Raw genomic sequence first — 14,032 nt, 5'->3', positions numbered from 1 at the left:
TCAATCAACACCATGAACTCTGCTCAGCTAGAGATCTAGACAGCCATACAGGGGTCCAGCTGAAGGGTAATGTAGTCAATACTCTTCATCAAAAAATTCCCTTTCTACCAAAAAAAGACTAGATTCCAAATGGTAGGTATATGTCTCCCTAATGTAACTGTGCTACCTTAGGGGCTTAGCCAACAGTGAGCTCAGACATGATCACAGAGCAGATCTGTGGAAGGAAGCAGCATCAACATAGATATCTACAAATAAAAGTTTGACTTCTTTTCCATTTTCAACATGTTCAAGTTTTCAAAGATCCTATACAGGCATTCCCTCATTTGTCCAAGAAACAATTCTGTGTGATGGATAGGATATTTTCCAAACCAGGAAAATGGCATCATAAAAAGGAAAGGAACATATCTAAATTCACAGACCTTTTTAGTGGAAAAGCGGGGACTGAAACCCAGATGTCTGGACTATACTAGACCAAACTGGCTTCTAATCAGGTCAGCCTCGTCAGCTGAACAATCATATTCTGAAAACCAAAAAGCTTCTTTTTGTGCCTTTCTCCTTTTGTGTTCTACATACACCAAGTACTTTGTTGATATTAACTGAAGGAATAATGATAGTATTTCACATCATGAGCAGTAGATTGTGGATGAAAGAATGGACTCCGAATCAGGGAGAACTGGGTTTATAGCCTAGCTCTGATAGTCACTAACTGGGTGATCATGAAAAATAATCTCTCTGGGCCTCAGTTTGTTTATCTGAACAATGAGTATAATGGTAACTGTAGTATCCATCTCACAGGCTCATCGTGAAACTCTAATGAGGCAATATGTAGAAAACATTTTTCACACCTTGTAACTCTAGAAATAATAATGATTTCTATTGCTTATTATATGCTTATAGTCATTACCTAATATGATTTTGGGGGTAGGATTATAGATTTAAAGGTCAAAGGGGACTAAGGCATTTAGTCTAAGACTCTCAGGGTTTCTTAGGAAATTGGGGCATCAAAGATGTCATGTGACTTGCCCAGGGCCATACAGCCAGTGAGAGTCTGAGGCAGGATTTGAATGTACATTTTCTGAACACAAGTCCAGTACCCTACCCACTATTTCTTGGCATCATTATCCCCTGGGTGTTATCTGTCTATACCTATAAACTCATTGAGGCAGCTAGGTGATGTACTGCATAGAGTGTTGGTCCTGGAGTCAGGAAGACCTGAGTTTAAATCTAGCCTCAGACACAAAGGAGCTATGTGATCCTGGACAAGTCACTTATGTCTGCCTCAGTTTATTCAACTGTAAAATGGGGATAATAACAGTACCTACCTCTCAGAACTGTTGTGAGGATCAAATGAGATAACATTTATAGCACAATATCATGCACATAGTAGGTGCTTTTTAAATGCTTATCCCCTTCTTCCCTTCATTGGTGTTGGGAGCTCCTGTGTGGAGCCATCCTCTATTGATATAAAGGGATGACTCATCTGTGATTTATCAACTCAGAAAGTTTGGGGATGCTAAGAGTTGAAATGGCTTAACTATAGCTGTATATTGTTGTGTATGTATTAGTGGCAGCCCAAGTTCTTCCTAATTCAAAGGTTATCTTTATACAACACTGCACTACTATCCCCATATCACAGATTTGAGATATAAAAGGGTTAAATGACTTGTCCCTAGGTGCACAGCCAGACTATGTTTTAGGCAGGTTTTAAAATTATGTTCAGTCTTGTTTCTAAATCTCACACTCCCATAGTCCCATAGAAAGGTCCTTAAACTTCTGGTATACAGCAGATCCAGATTGTTCAAAGATGGAGGAAAAGGAAGAGGCAAAGACAAAGGTCTGAATTGATCAGAGCTGTGTGTGGATGCTTTCTTAATCAAGATGCGAAGTGAGGACAGCTTGAGGATGATGACTCAAACACCCCCTCTGGAGAAGGAGGCTTGAGTGGGCTGACACACAGGAAGCAATGCTTCCCTCCTCCCTCTGTTCTTCATGCATCCACACTGCAGTGTACCTACCTTCAGACTCCCTATTCATCCATCAGCAACATCCCTGAGATAATGTCTCTCTATGCTTAAGATATTCTTCTATGACTCATTTAAACACCACTCAATGGGGAAAATATATTTGCTTATTTTTTATCTTTCCTAAAACAGTCATATTTCTTTTGAAAAAACAAGATGTTTGGGGAAAAAATGACATCAGATACCAGTTACGTGGGTAAAGATTACTCAAGGTGATTCACAAGAAAAAGGTTAGTAAGGAAAATCCCAAGGCAGGATTAATCTGCCCTACATAGAAAGCAAGCAAAAAAGTATTCAAAGGGCACTCAGGTTTTCTCCTATCCCCCTGAAATATCCAGTTATCTGTAAGCTAAAGAAGGGAGCAGGACAGAGCTCCCATTGTTTAATTCTAGATTCTCTGGCAGAAGACCTCTCAACCCTGATGACTTCAGTGCTAATCTAGTAAGACCCAGAAATACAGGAGGACTCCCATCCATGACATTCATTCATTATTTCATGAAATAGATATTAATTGCCTATCATGTGCAGTATAATGGACAAGGTGCTGCCTGACATAGAAAATTAAGATAAGGCAACATCATTGTCCTCCCAGGATTAATGAATGGAGGGTAGTGACCCCATATATGGGGCTATGCCTCAAACTCTTATGCATTGTGTCTCCTAGGATGTTAGTATCCCAGGGTCAAGGAACTTCATGGGTCTGTACCCCTAAGGGTATGGCTTAGGAGTCCCCACCGCTTTATACTTTCGACATTCAGCGGGCTGACATAATTAGCTCCAATTAGTCATATGAATAATAGTGAACATTTCTATAGCAGATTAAGATTTCCAAAGCTCTATATACTTGGTACCTCCTTTGATATTCATAACAACACTAGCAAGTATGTACTATGATTATCCTCATTATACAGACGAGCAAACTGATGGAGATGGTGATATAGTGACTTGCCCAAGGTCACACATGTAGTAAGCAGATAATATAGGACTTGAACTCAGGCTTTCCTGATTCCAGATCAAGCTCTCTAACCACTGCAGTTTCTAGATACCTTGAAGACATCATGCAATATAGCTGCATCGTAAGAACAACAGTAAAAACAAACAGACAAGCACCCCTCATAAGCCAGGGCCCAATTCCCCCACAGCTACAAAAAGCATCAGTGATCAGACTGGCACACATGTAGGCATTTAGAGTTCACTAGTAGGGATGCCCATATGTATAGAAACCACATGGTATAGAAAAATCACACCCTTCATACTGGAAGGTCCCGGTGGCATCAATGTCTCTATTGGACACTTACTCACTCCATCATTTCATCGACTGTGTTGAGAGAAAACCAATTGGTCAAGAACAGCCTTACCATTACCACTCCCAGCTGTACAATAGGAAAATAATACAGAGACATATGACTATGTGGTGGATCAGTGTGACCTTTTCACACAAAAGACTTCAATTATTGGAATTCCCTACGCAAACAAAGATCATAAACCATCTATGACTTATTAAATAGGTCCTAGGATGATGTGAAAGATTGCATATGGAAATTAAGCGACTTTCCCAGTGTCAAACAGCTAGTAAAAATTAAACTTGCTACTGATTCTAAGCCGTGCTGCATTCTAGAATTCAAAAAGATGCTAGTAGGCACTGTACTAAGTCTCAGTGATAGTAGTCCCCGCCTTCAAGGAAATTACAATATCCAATTATGTGGATAGGGATCAGATCTGTAATTTGATTGGTTTAAGAAGTTTCTGGTGAGAAACTGTCTCCCAACATAGGTTGGCACCTCCTCTGAATCTCAGAGGCTTAGATTTGCCTAGAACACTGATGTCAACTCAAAAAGAAACAGGGGCCACTAAACCATACATAAAGGCCCTTCATATTGACTTAGAAAAGCACATATTAACATTATATATATTCTATTGTATTTTATTTATTTTTTAAAATATTTCCCAATCATATTTTTATCTGGATCCAGCTGCTCTCAGAAGTGGTGCCAGCCACAAGTTTCTACATCTGACGTCTTTAGTCTAGAACACTGCGATATTAAGTTACTTGCTCCAGAACATAGAGCAATTATGTGTCAGAAATGGGCCTTGATCACAGGTGGTCTGGGTCATTAGATCATCTGTCGAGCCATCATACTACCAGGGAACTCTTTGAAATAATACTTGATAGATATATTGGACACCTCTCTTAGCAGTGCACTGTTGGACTAGAGTTGCTGAAGGAGACAGACATTTTCAAATGTGGACAATACATGGATTTGTCTCACATGACTATGCTTGTTCAATACAAAGGAGGACTTTTATTTTTCATGAAGAGTGGGAGAGTTGTAGGGGGAGCAAGAAAAGTGACAGTTATATCCTCCCCTAAAGAGAAGAAAATAATATCAATGAAGCATTTCAAAATTCAAAACAAAGAGAGCAGAAGGAAATTCAGAAAGGAATACATATGAGTAACACAGATACATATGATACACATACTAAATGTAAAATATACATTTAAAAATAAAATGTATGTAATAGAGATTCATAGTGTCATATGAACTCAACTTTCTTAGTTGTTAATATAAGGCAAAGCTCCTACTTGGTGGCATGAACCTCACTCCTTCCAAAGGCAATCTGTCTTATTTTGTGACATCTCTCATGTGTAAGTTTTCCCTTACATTGAGTTACAACCTGCCTCCCTGTACCTAATTCCTCTTCTACATGACAACCTTTCAGATATTTAAAGGCAGAGCTTATCTCCCTTCTAAGGCTTCTCTTCCCCAGGCTAATGTCTTTAGTTCATTCCATCAATTGGTCCCATTTGTCATTGCTTCGTTCTTTCACCATCCCAGGCATTTTCCTTTGGACCTGTTTTAGCTTCTCAATGCCCTGCCTAAATGTATACCCAAAATGAACACTATTGAAGTAGCTGATGGGAAGAAGTTAGCATTACAAATGTAGGTGAGTGTGAGCTTTAAGGCAAACATGAAACTTGGGTTTGAGACTGATGGCATAGAAGGAAGCTTTTGGAGAGGAGTGATGATAGGCCTCTTTCCTCTGCCTCTATGGTATTATTATCATCAGCATGTATTCAACAATCAAGAGGTTCTCTGGTTCCTTTGAAGCATTTTATCTGCTTGGCATTAATTAGTGCTAATTAATATCCAAGCAACACTTTGATGAATAATAACAAGTGAAGCACAAAACAGGAAGACACAAGCTTTCCAAAGGGGTTTGCCATTATCATTGAGATTGTTGAGTCCAGGGTCTAAATATATAGATATATTTATGTGTATTGCTTATGAGTCATGATTACTACATTTCAATGAATTAAAGATCAAGCTTATTCAAAGGGCAATATAAAAGTTCCTGATAGGTTGATGAGGAACTCATACACACACACAGATAAGGATTGATAGATAGACGGATAGATAGATAGGTAGATATGGTGGATATAGATAAATTATATATTTATATTCTATATCCTTCTATACATAATATACATGGAACACATGTGTTTAGAAATATAGATATATACACATGTGTATGTATATGGACACATATACTTATGTATATGTCTCTTTTGTACATATATTCATACATATCCTCCAATTCAGGGCATTGTAGTGATAGAATTAAGCACCAAAATATTGCAGATCCTGTTAAATGAAATTTATAAGTACTGAAAAGAATTTGACTTTACTATCCACACTGGATGAACGATATCAATGTACACAACCTATTATACAGATCATAATGTGCAGTTTGATTGCTAGACAAAAGTAGTTCTATTGGTAAATGCATCTTGGTGAGATATTGAATGTTATCAATGAGGCTCCATAAGAGAATAGGAAGGATGAGTAAACTGGATTGCCTTTGTGTAATCATAGGTTCAGAGGTGAAGAGTTGGAAGACAAACTAGTCCAGCCTCCTACTCATCATTCAGATGAAGAAATAAATGCCTGGGAAGGCTAGATGACTTGCCTACGGTGTTTTTTTCATAACCCCCAACTTCATCTCTGACTAAGGCACATATTTTTAGCACTATTCCAATGATATGAGTCATGAATACTACAGTACAATAAATGAAAGATGAAGGTTATCCAAAGGGCAATTTAAAGGTTCATGATGGTTAGGCTTAGGGACAACACATCACTAATCAAATATAACATAAAAGAAACAGCTCAAACATAATGTGTCCTTTTTAGCATATATGACTGTAAAGGAAGTTGTGTTAGTTCTGTGGAAAGAGCAAGAGCTAAGTGATAGATATCTTATAGGCTCTATTGTTATCCATGGAATTTCAAGAGATGTAGAGGCAGAGACCTGGAATGTTGAGTGGATCCTGAGTAAAAGATCTATGATTGGACATGGGCAAGAATTGCACAAGATGACTTCTGTGTGATTCCTGTGGGCCATTTGTGATCTGTATCAGTGGGGGGAACATGCTGATGAAAGAGATCATGAATTCATCCACGTATCAATGTACTTTGATTGCAATTTCAGAAGCTTCCACCAGGAGAGCCCTAGTGCTTTCAATACGGTAGTCCACAGAGCCAGTGCTGAGGCAGAAGTGTGGTTATAAATTAGTTTTACTGGTATACATTTCTCCTAAATTATTTTTAATGAATGGAAAACATAATTTTTTACAAAAATAGTTAAGCATTTCAACCTTAAAGAACATTGTATTTCAAAAAACTCACAGGATGTTAGAGCTGAATGGGACTCTAGAGATCATTAGTTTAATTGCATCTTTTTGTAGAAAAGGAAAGCTAGCCCTAGAGCAGTGACTTAATTTGTCCAAGGTCAGACAGTTAATGGAAGAATCTCCTTGAGAATTGGCATCCGGAACACTTAGACACCAAATCATAGGTTTAGAACTAGACTGTATCATAGAGGATGATGAATACAAACCTTTCATTTTATAGGTGAAGAAATCAAAGCCCAGAGAGGTTAAATGTCAATGTCACACTGGTAGTAAGCAAGAAAGCCAGGATTTGAACTGAGTTCCAGTAAAGCTAAATCCAATACTCTTTCCACTGTATAGTGGTGTGTAATGGAACACATCAGATGCATTTAAACAAAAAGAAATAAATTTCATCAAGGCATGTGCAGAGAACCTATTATGGAGAAAGGGTTTACTTTGAGTGTCCCCTGGTGCAAACCTTTTCACCAGGTGCCCCTAGAAAAAATCACTCCAAAGTCAAGAAATCCTGTGGCTCAATACCTTCCAAAAACCATGACTTATTAGCCCTATACTAATGTGTTTTCAAGCCAGGTGGAGGATATCTTCTTTCAAACAAATAAGAGGCAACTAAGAAGCACAGTGGATAAAGCCCTGGTCCCAGAATGAGGAAAACTTGATTTCAAATCTAGCTTCAAACACTTACTAACTGTGAGAGTATGGGTAATGTCACCTAACCTTGCCTGACTTGGTTTCTTCAACTGTAAAATAAGAGCACCTGTCATTCTGGAATGTTCTAAAGGTCAAATGAGATGATATTTTCAATGCACTTACATGTAAGGTAAATGCTTAGGTAATGCTTGTTTTCTTCCTTCAAACTACATTTAATCGAATATCATAGGATGTAAAGCAATGAGAAATGCACCCCCAAGACTACCTCACCAACAGCAGGGCCAAGCAGACACCCATACAGAACTGTAATGTTAAGCAGGGTGGGATTTTGGTACTGTTTTCTCTTTTGGAATGCTAAGGAAATCAAGTACCTTTGATGAGTCTTGCCTTTCAAATATAATGGCAAACAAAGTGGGACATTTTACTGTTTTTTTGTTCAAGTGCTTCTCAGCACTGAAGTAATCAAGCACCTTGGTGAGTATTGCCTTTGTTTCAATAAAGAGTCTTTGATTGAATCTAGAGTCTCTGATGACCTGCTTAAGAAACAAGAAAGCCCCAGCCCCCAGGCCTCACACCCTTTTGCTAAGTAGGTGTTAAGCCCCAGGGCCTTGAGAAGGGTATATAGGATCTGAGGTTGGTGTTTTGTTTTGGGGCTCAGTTATTGGAAGAGTTTTGGTGTGGAGACTCTGGGTAACCATTACAGAACCCCCCCCTCCCCATTTTGAAAACCCAGATGGTGGTGCTTTTCTCTCTGGTAAATATGTATGTGTAGATTTGGTCAGACAGCTAGAAGGCCTGTATTGTGTTATTTGCTCTGTTTATATTTTCATTGTTTGTAATTTCTGTTTGTATTTGCTCTGAAGTTCAGGGTGCTGACTTTTTCTCCTTAACTAAGTGAATGATGTATGTATGTTTAAGTAAAGTGAGATTATAAACCTCTTCAAGTTGTTTTCCTTAGAAAAGCAGATCAAAGAACCTGTGCTAGCAGTCCTCCTGTGTGCTGGTGTTATTGGTCTTACACAGCCACAGTAGTGGCAAGCAGCATCGTTGTTACAAGAACACAGAACTAGGTAATTTGCATAGAAGGCACACAAAGAACCCATGTGACCTGGGCATACATGTAATGGATATATGTTATTAGGATATTAATATGGCCTGGGTAACTCATACCCTCTAATAGACAGAGCTGTTGGTAATCCCTGGTGATGCCATTATACTGCTCTCCTCTGGATGTGCCCTCTTATTAAATACTTTAATAATTGTTATAATAAGTAGTAAAGGAATTTACAAACCTTAAGATACCTTGTTAATAATATAAATACAATGAAATGTAAATTTTTAGTATGTACAAAATATAGATAAGTCACTAGTCACTAGCATTTAAGGTGTTTTAATAATAATAATAAATTTAAGTTAATTAAATTTAAATAATAAATATAATAATAATAATAATAATTAAGTACTTTACAATACTGTGCCTTCTGAGGGATTCATCTTTTTCTCAATATACTGTTTCTGCTTTACATCCTGTCCTTGTTCACTTCTGGATGTCCACTCTCTATGCTGGTCATCCTCACTGGATCTCTGGTCATTAGGCTGCTTTCTGATGCCAGTTTCTTGGCTTCTGCTTTTCAGGGCCACCTTTTTGACACATCAGCTGCCATTAATAATTTACAATGACCAGAAAGCTACTTATTAATAAACAGAGTTAGCAGCTCTTTTGTTGTAGAGGAGGGTAATAAGCTACCACAACCCAAGAAACAAAATCTATATTCCTCTCCCCCTGCACTAAATTATCTGCCACTCTACCAGTCACCACTAATCCTATCCTGTCTCTTTTCTATTGTCACTAACTCCCTTTACATCTTCTTCATTGGAATGCCCCTGTGACTCCTCCAGCAATAATAGTGTGACAAGTTTAGCATCTACTTGCACCCACTTTTCATGATCTCTCATGGTACCACAAGTGGTAGTGAATGTGACCTCCGTGTGAGAGTAATGCATAAGTCTAGAAATTATCTTTCATGGAGGAAAGTCTCATGTTCTGCTTTTGATTCCTGGCAACTTAACCCTAGTAAAGAACCACATCCAGGGTCCATTTAAACAACACATAATCCTGTGGGTAAGTGGATTCCCCTAGGGAAGCATGTTTTCCCAAGGACCTTGGAGGTGTATAAGTTGCTTCAAGGAAGTATGACAATTACACTTGTAACAGAAGGTGAGGTGGTATATACCTCAAAATGGAAAAGGGCTAGGAATACTGAAAGTTCCCTTCTTTGAGAGCTCATTCATAAAAAAAAAAAAAACTCTTTGGTCCTGAGAAAATTAGCCAATGCCAAGATGTCTGTCAAAGCTTTATACTTCTTATTGGGACTCTATAATGATTGACAAATAGGGTTACTGAATGGATGGTATTATTGCTCTGCAGAAAGTCACATCTGTGATGGGGACCAAATGTTTACCTGCTGCAAACATGAGATTCTCTTTCAGGACAATGGACAGCAGGCCCCTTGCCCTGGCTGCTTGAGCAGCACAGATAGCACCTGGCTGCTGTCAGGCAGAGGACTAAAGAGCCTGGTTACCTCACTGGAGGCCTTATGTCACTGGAACCCAGCCAACCACAGCAAACAGCAGGACAGCAGGTCTATGCCAAGCTAAGCCTTCACTTAAAAGAAGTGTCTCAGATCTGAGGTGAGTAGTATTGAAGAGATAATGGAGATAAGATCTGAAATTGTTACAAGACATGCCTAAAGTCTCAATGTCAGATTGATCAACAGTATTTACAAAGTACCTACTGTGTTCTAAGCAGTATGCTAGGAGTTGGGGAGAGAATGAAAAAAGGGAAAAGAGAAACAGATTTTGCCTTCAAGGTGCTGTTTGGGGGAGACAAAATGTACATTTTAAGTATGAACAAATTATATGCAACCTAATCACTAGCCACTAGCATTTATAAGGTGTTTTAAGATTTGTAAAGCCATTTAAAAATAGTACCTCATTTTATGTTCTCAACAACCTTGGGAGATAAGTGCTATTATTATCCCATTTCACAGATAAGGATGCAAACAGGTTAAGTGACTTTCTTCAGTCATACAACTGGTAAGTGTCTAAAGCCAGATTTGAATTTTAAGCCTTGAGCCTTAAAGACTCCAGGTGCAGTGCTTTATTCACCATATCACAGAGTTACTATTTCTAATAATGTTTATAATTTGCAGTGATGTTCATATTATTTAATTGCTGGTTAATTGGGGAACAGGAGGCATTAGTAGCTGGTGAGAGGGAAAAGGGGAATTAAATAGTGAATAAGCATTTGTTAAACACCTACTATATGCCAGACACTGTGATAAACACTGCACAGATATTTAATTTGATTTTCACAACAGCTCTGTGAGGTGGGTGTTATTATGATTGTCATTTTAGTTGAGGAAACTAAGGCAGTCAAAGGTTAAGTGACTTGCCCAGGTTCTCATAACTCGCAAGTGTCTGAAGCTGAATTTGAACTCATGTCTTCCTGATTCCAGGCCCTTTTCTCTGTCTATTATTCCACCTAGATGGGTTGGTGAGATCAAGAAAGGTCAATGGGGCTGAATCTTGAAGAAAACAAGGAATGCTAAGAGGCGGAGTTGATGTGGGAGTGCATTCCAGGAAGAAAGAACAGTCAGTGTAAACATATAGAGATGTGAAGTAAAAGATTAAGTGGGAGGAGTAACAACATAGCCAGTTTGGCAAAACTGTGGAGTGGAGTAATGGGTGAGAAGCCCAGAATAATCTGATACATCAGGTTGTATAGGCTTTTATGTGCCAAACAGAAGAGTTTATATGCAATCCTGGTGACAATAAGGAGCCATTGGAGTTTGGAGTTCATTGAGCAGAGGCATGACACTGTCATACCTGCATCTTGGAAAATTATTTTGGTGGCTGTCAATAGAAGGGAATGAAGTGCTTGATTAGATGAATAGACAATACAGACAGTAAAATTATCAGTTTCCCCAATAATTCTTCCAGTTCCTCTCCATCAGAAGATTAACCACAGGATGCCCCTTTGCTATAACACTCAGCTATTCAGCCTCCATTTTAAAGCTTCCAGAACCTGGGAATATTTTAGGTGCTTATAAACACTTCCTTTAATACATAGCACTTCAGTTACATCACTAATTCACATAAATGGATATTTCTTCTTCTCTGCCTACCCCATGATCCGTCAAGAAAATCCTCCAATTCTTCCTTCTCACTGGTGAAACTGGCTGTAAGTAGCTTGCAATGTGAGCCATCCCAGGGATTCCTGCCATTTTAACAAGGATAAAAGCCTCAATCTTCTAAAGGAAAGAAGCAGTAAGTGGAATTTCAAATCTCACCCAGTGGAAGTGGGGGAAGGGGTTGGAGGAGGGTGAGGCAAAACATTCCCAGATCCCTAAGTCATTTGTGCCTCTGCAGGTGTCTGACCACATACATGGAAGTAGGAGAGTTGAGATCAGAATTGCAGTGAATTTGGATGGAGAGCAGTGCAGCATGCATGGAGAGGAAGTGGCACCTCAGGAAGGCAGGATTTCTGATTTGCTATAAACTACCAAGTGAGGCACTTGCCCTTTTAATAGCTCATTGTTCTTCAGCTCCAGACAGAGGTGGTCCTGCATTCTGGGGGAGTGGCCCTGCTACCCTGAGCCTCATAAAACAAAGAGAAGCCTGCAATGCTCAAAGGCACACTGCCAATCGTAATGGAATGCAGATCGCCAGTGGAGACATCTATCTGCTGCAGCTAACTCCAATTCAACAAGCTTTTGCAAGCATGTCCTTCCCCCACTTCACCTGGTAAAGCCCTACCCAAAGATCTAAGTACTTTACTGCTGGATCAACTCTGATAACATTCTAAGTAGTGTGCAAACAAGACTTTCCCATTTATTTTCTTTTTTCCTTCTAAACTGCCCATATAGATATAAAAAAACTAAATATACACACAAAACATGAAGAACTGGGACGGGTCAGATGTATTCCTAGGTTCACATCTGCTCATATTTAAGAGCTACATTCTCTTTAGCTGTGTGTTCTCAGGGAACAGTTTAGAGTTTCACTGTCTGATTCTGGGGGCAGGATTAGGAGCAATGGGTAGAAGTTGCAAAGAGATAAGCTGAGGCTGGATGCCAAGAAAAGCTTCCAAATAATCAGTGCTAGGCTAAAGTGTAAGAAGGCACCTGGGGAGATAATGGGCTCATCTTCATTGGATTTATCTGGGCAAAGGCTGGATGGTCACTCCCAAGGTAGGTTATCATGGGGGTTTCTTTAAGGATCTGAGTGTGAGTAAATGGTGCAGAAACTCTATAATTATGTGAGTCTGTGAAGGGTGTACTTTCAAGAGAAGATGCCAATAAGACAGTTTTCAACATGCACATAATGATACCCCCACTTCACTCTTCCCCTGGTGACTCTTTGTGGTGTGAAGATTGCCCTGTGTTCTTGAAGACTCTACCCCAGAACATCAAAGACACCAAGGTCATCCACTGCATCTCAGGCCATTACCAGTCATCTTGACATTTCTCTTGTCATGAGACTTAAATGACCAGAAAAGAGTGAGGCTGATGACTTTGTACAACTCTGCCTCACTTAAATCCAATTTACATGTAAACCAAGTCGTCATCCCATGATGTCATTGGTTCTCTTCAAAAACCAAAGGACAAACAAGAATAATAACAGCAACCCCAGAACCCAAGCTCCAGTAGGTGAAATAACTTGAAAAGAAGCTCTGGTTTTTCTGAAGAAGTGTTGTCTGAAGGCCAGCCCAACCAAATTTGGATAGGCAAAGGGATGGCCTTCATTATTGTGGTGCCACAATTCACAAAGGTTACCTGTTTGGCTCTGAAAATATTCCAGTTAACATCACCAGAGGGAGCACCCACACAGAAATAGAATAGTACAGTAAAACATGGGATCAATTTGGAATGCTGAAGTTGGTATCATGGGAAATAAGTTTAAAACCCAGCTCTGTCACTTAATATCTGTGTGAAGCAAAGCAAGCCACCCACCTTCATCATCCTCAGTTTCAAGCCTCAGTTTCATCATCCGTAGAATGAGAGGTCAGACTGAGTGACCTCTTAGGACACTTTTAGTTCCACATCTTTGATCATAAGAGAAAATATATTAGGATTTAGCACAATTAGGAAACTGGGTTAAGAGTGAGTACCAGTTCCACTTGGCACTTCTTCTTCTGGGGAAAAGACAGTATCAGATCCCATTACCAACATTCCAAAAAAGTGGTGACACAAAAGGCAACTAAGAGTGACCTCCAGTCTTGAGTTTTACCAGGTCATTAGGGAAACTTTGCTCATCTTCTCACGAGACCTTGGACACATCCATATTTTCTTATTCTCTCACGTTCTTCATTGGGGAAATGTGAATTTCTGTTCAATGAGCATTATATAGGAATCCACAAAATCCTCAAACAGTGGTGACGTTCATTCAGAATAATAGAAAATAGAAGATCACTGAACTTAAAGAAAAGGACCACTGTGAAGTCTTAGGAAAGTTACCTTGGCTGGACTCGCTGTGCCTCAATTTCTTCCTCGGTAAAATGAAGAGATTGGACAGGGCGATCTCTATGTTTGCTTCTTGTTTTGAAAATATATGGTTCCACTGGGGCACATTTGAGTCTGGAAGACTCTTGGCAATTTTCAGAATTACC

The sequence above is a fragment of the Trichosurus vulpecula genome, chromosome 3 (genome assembly GCF_011100635.1).
Source record: "Trichosurus vulpecula isolate mTriVul1 chromosome 3, mTriVul1.pri, whole genome shotgun sequence".
Taxonomy (NCBI): Eukaryota; Metazoa; Chordata; class Mammalia; order Diprotodontia; family Phalangeridae; genus Trichosurus; species Trichosurus vulpecula.
This window is presented reverse-complemented; position numbering follows the sequence as displayed.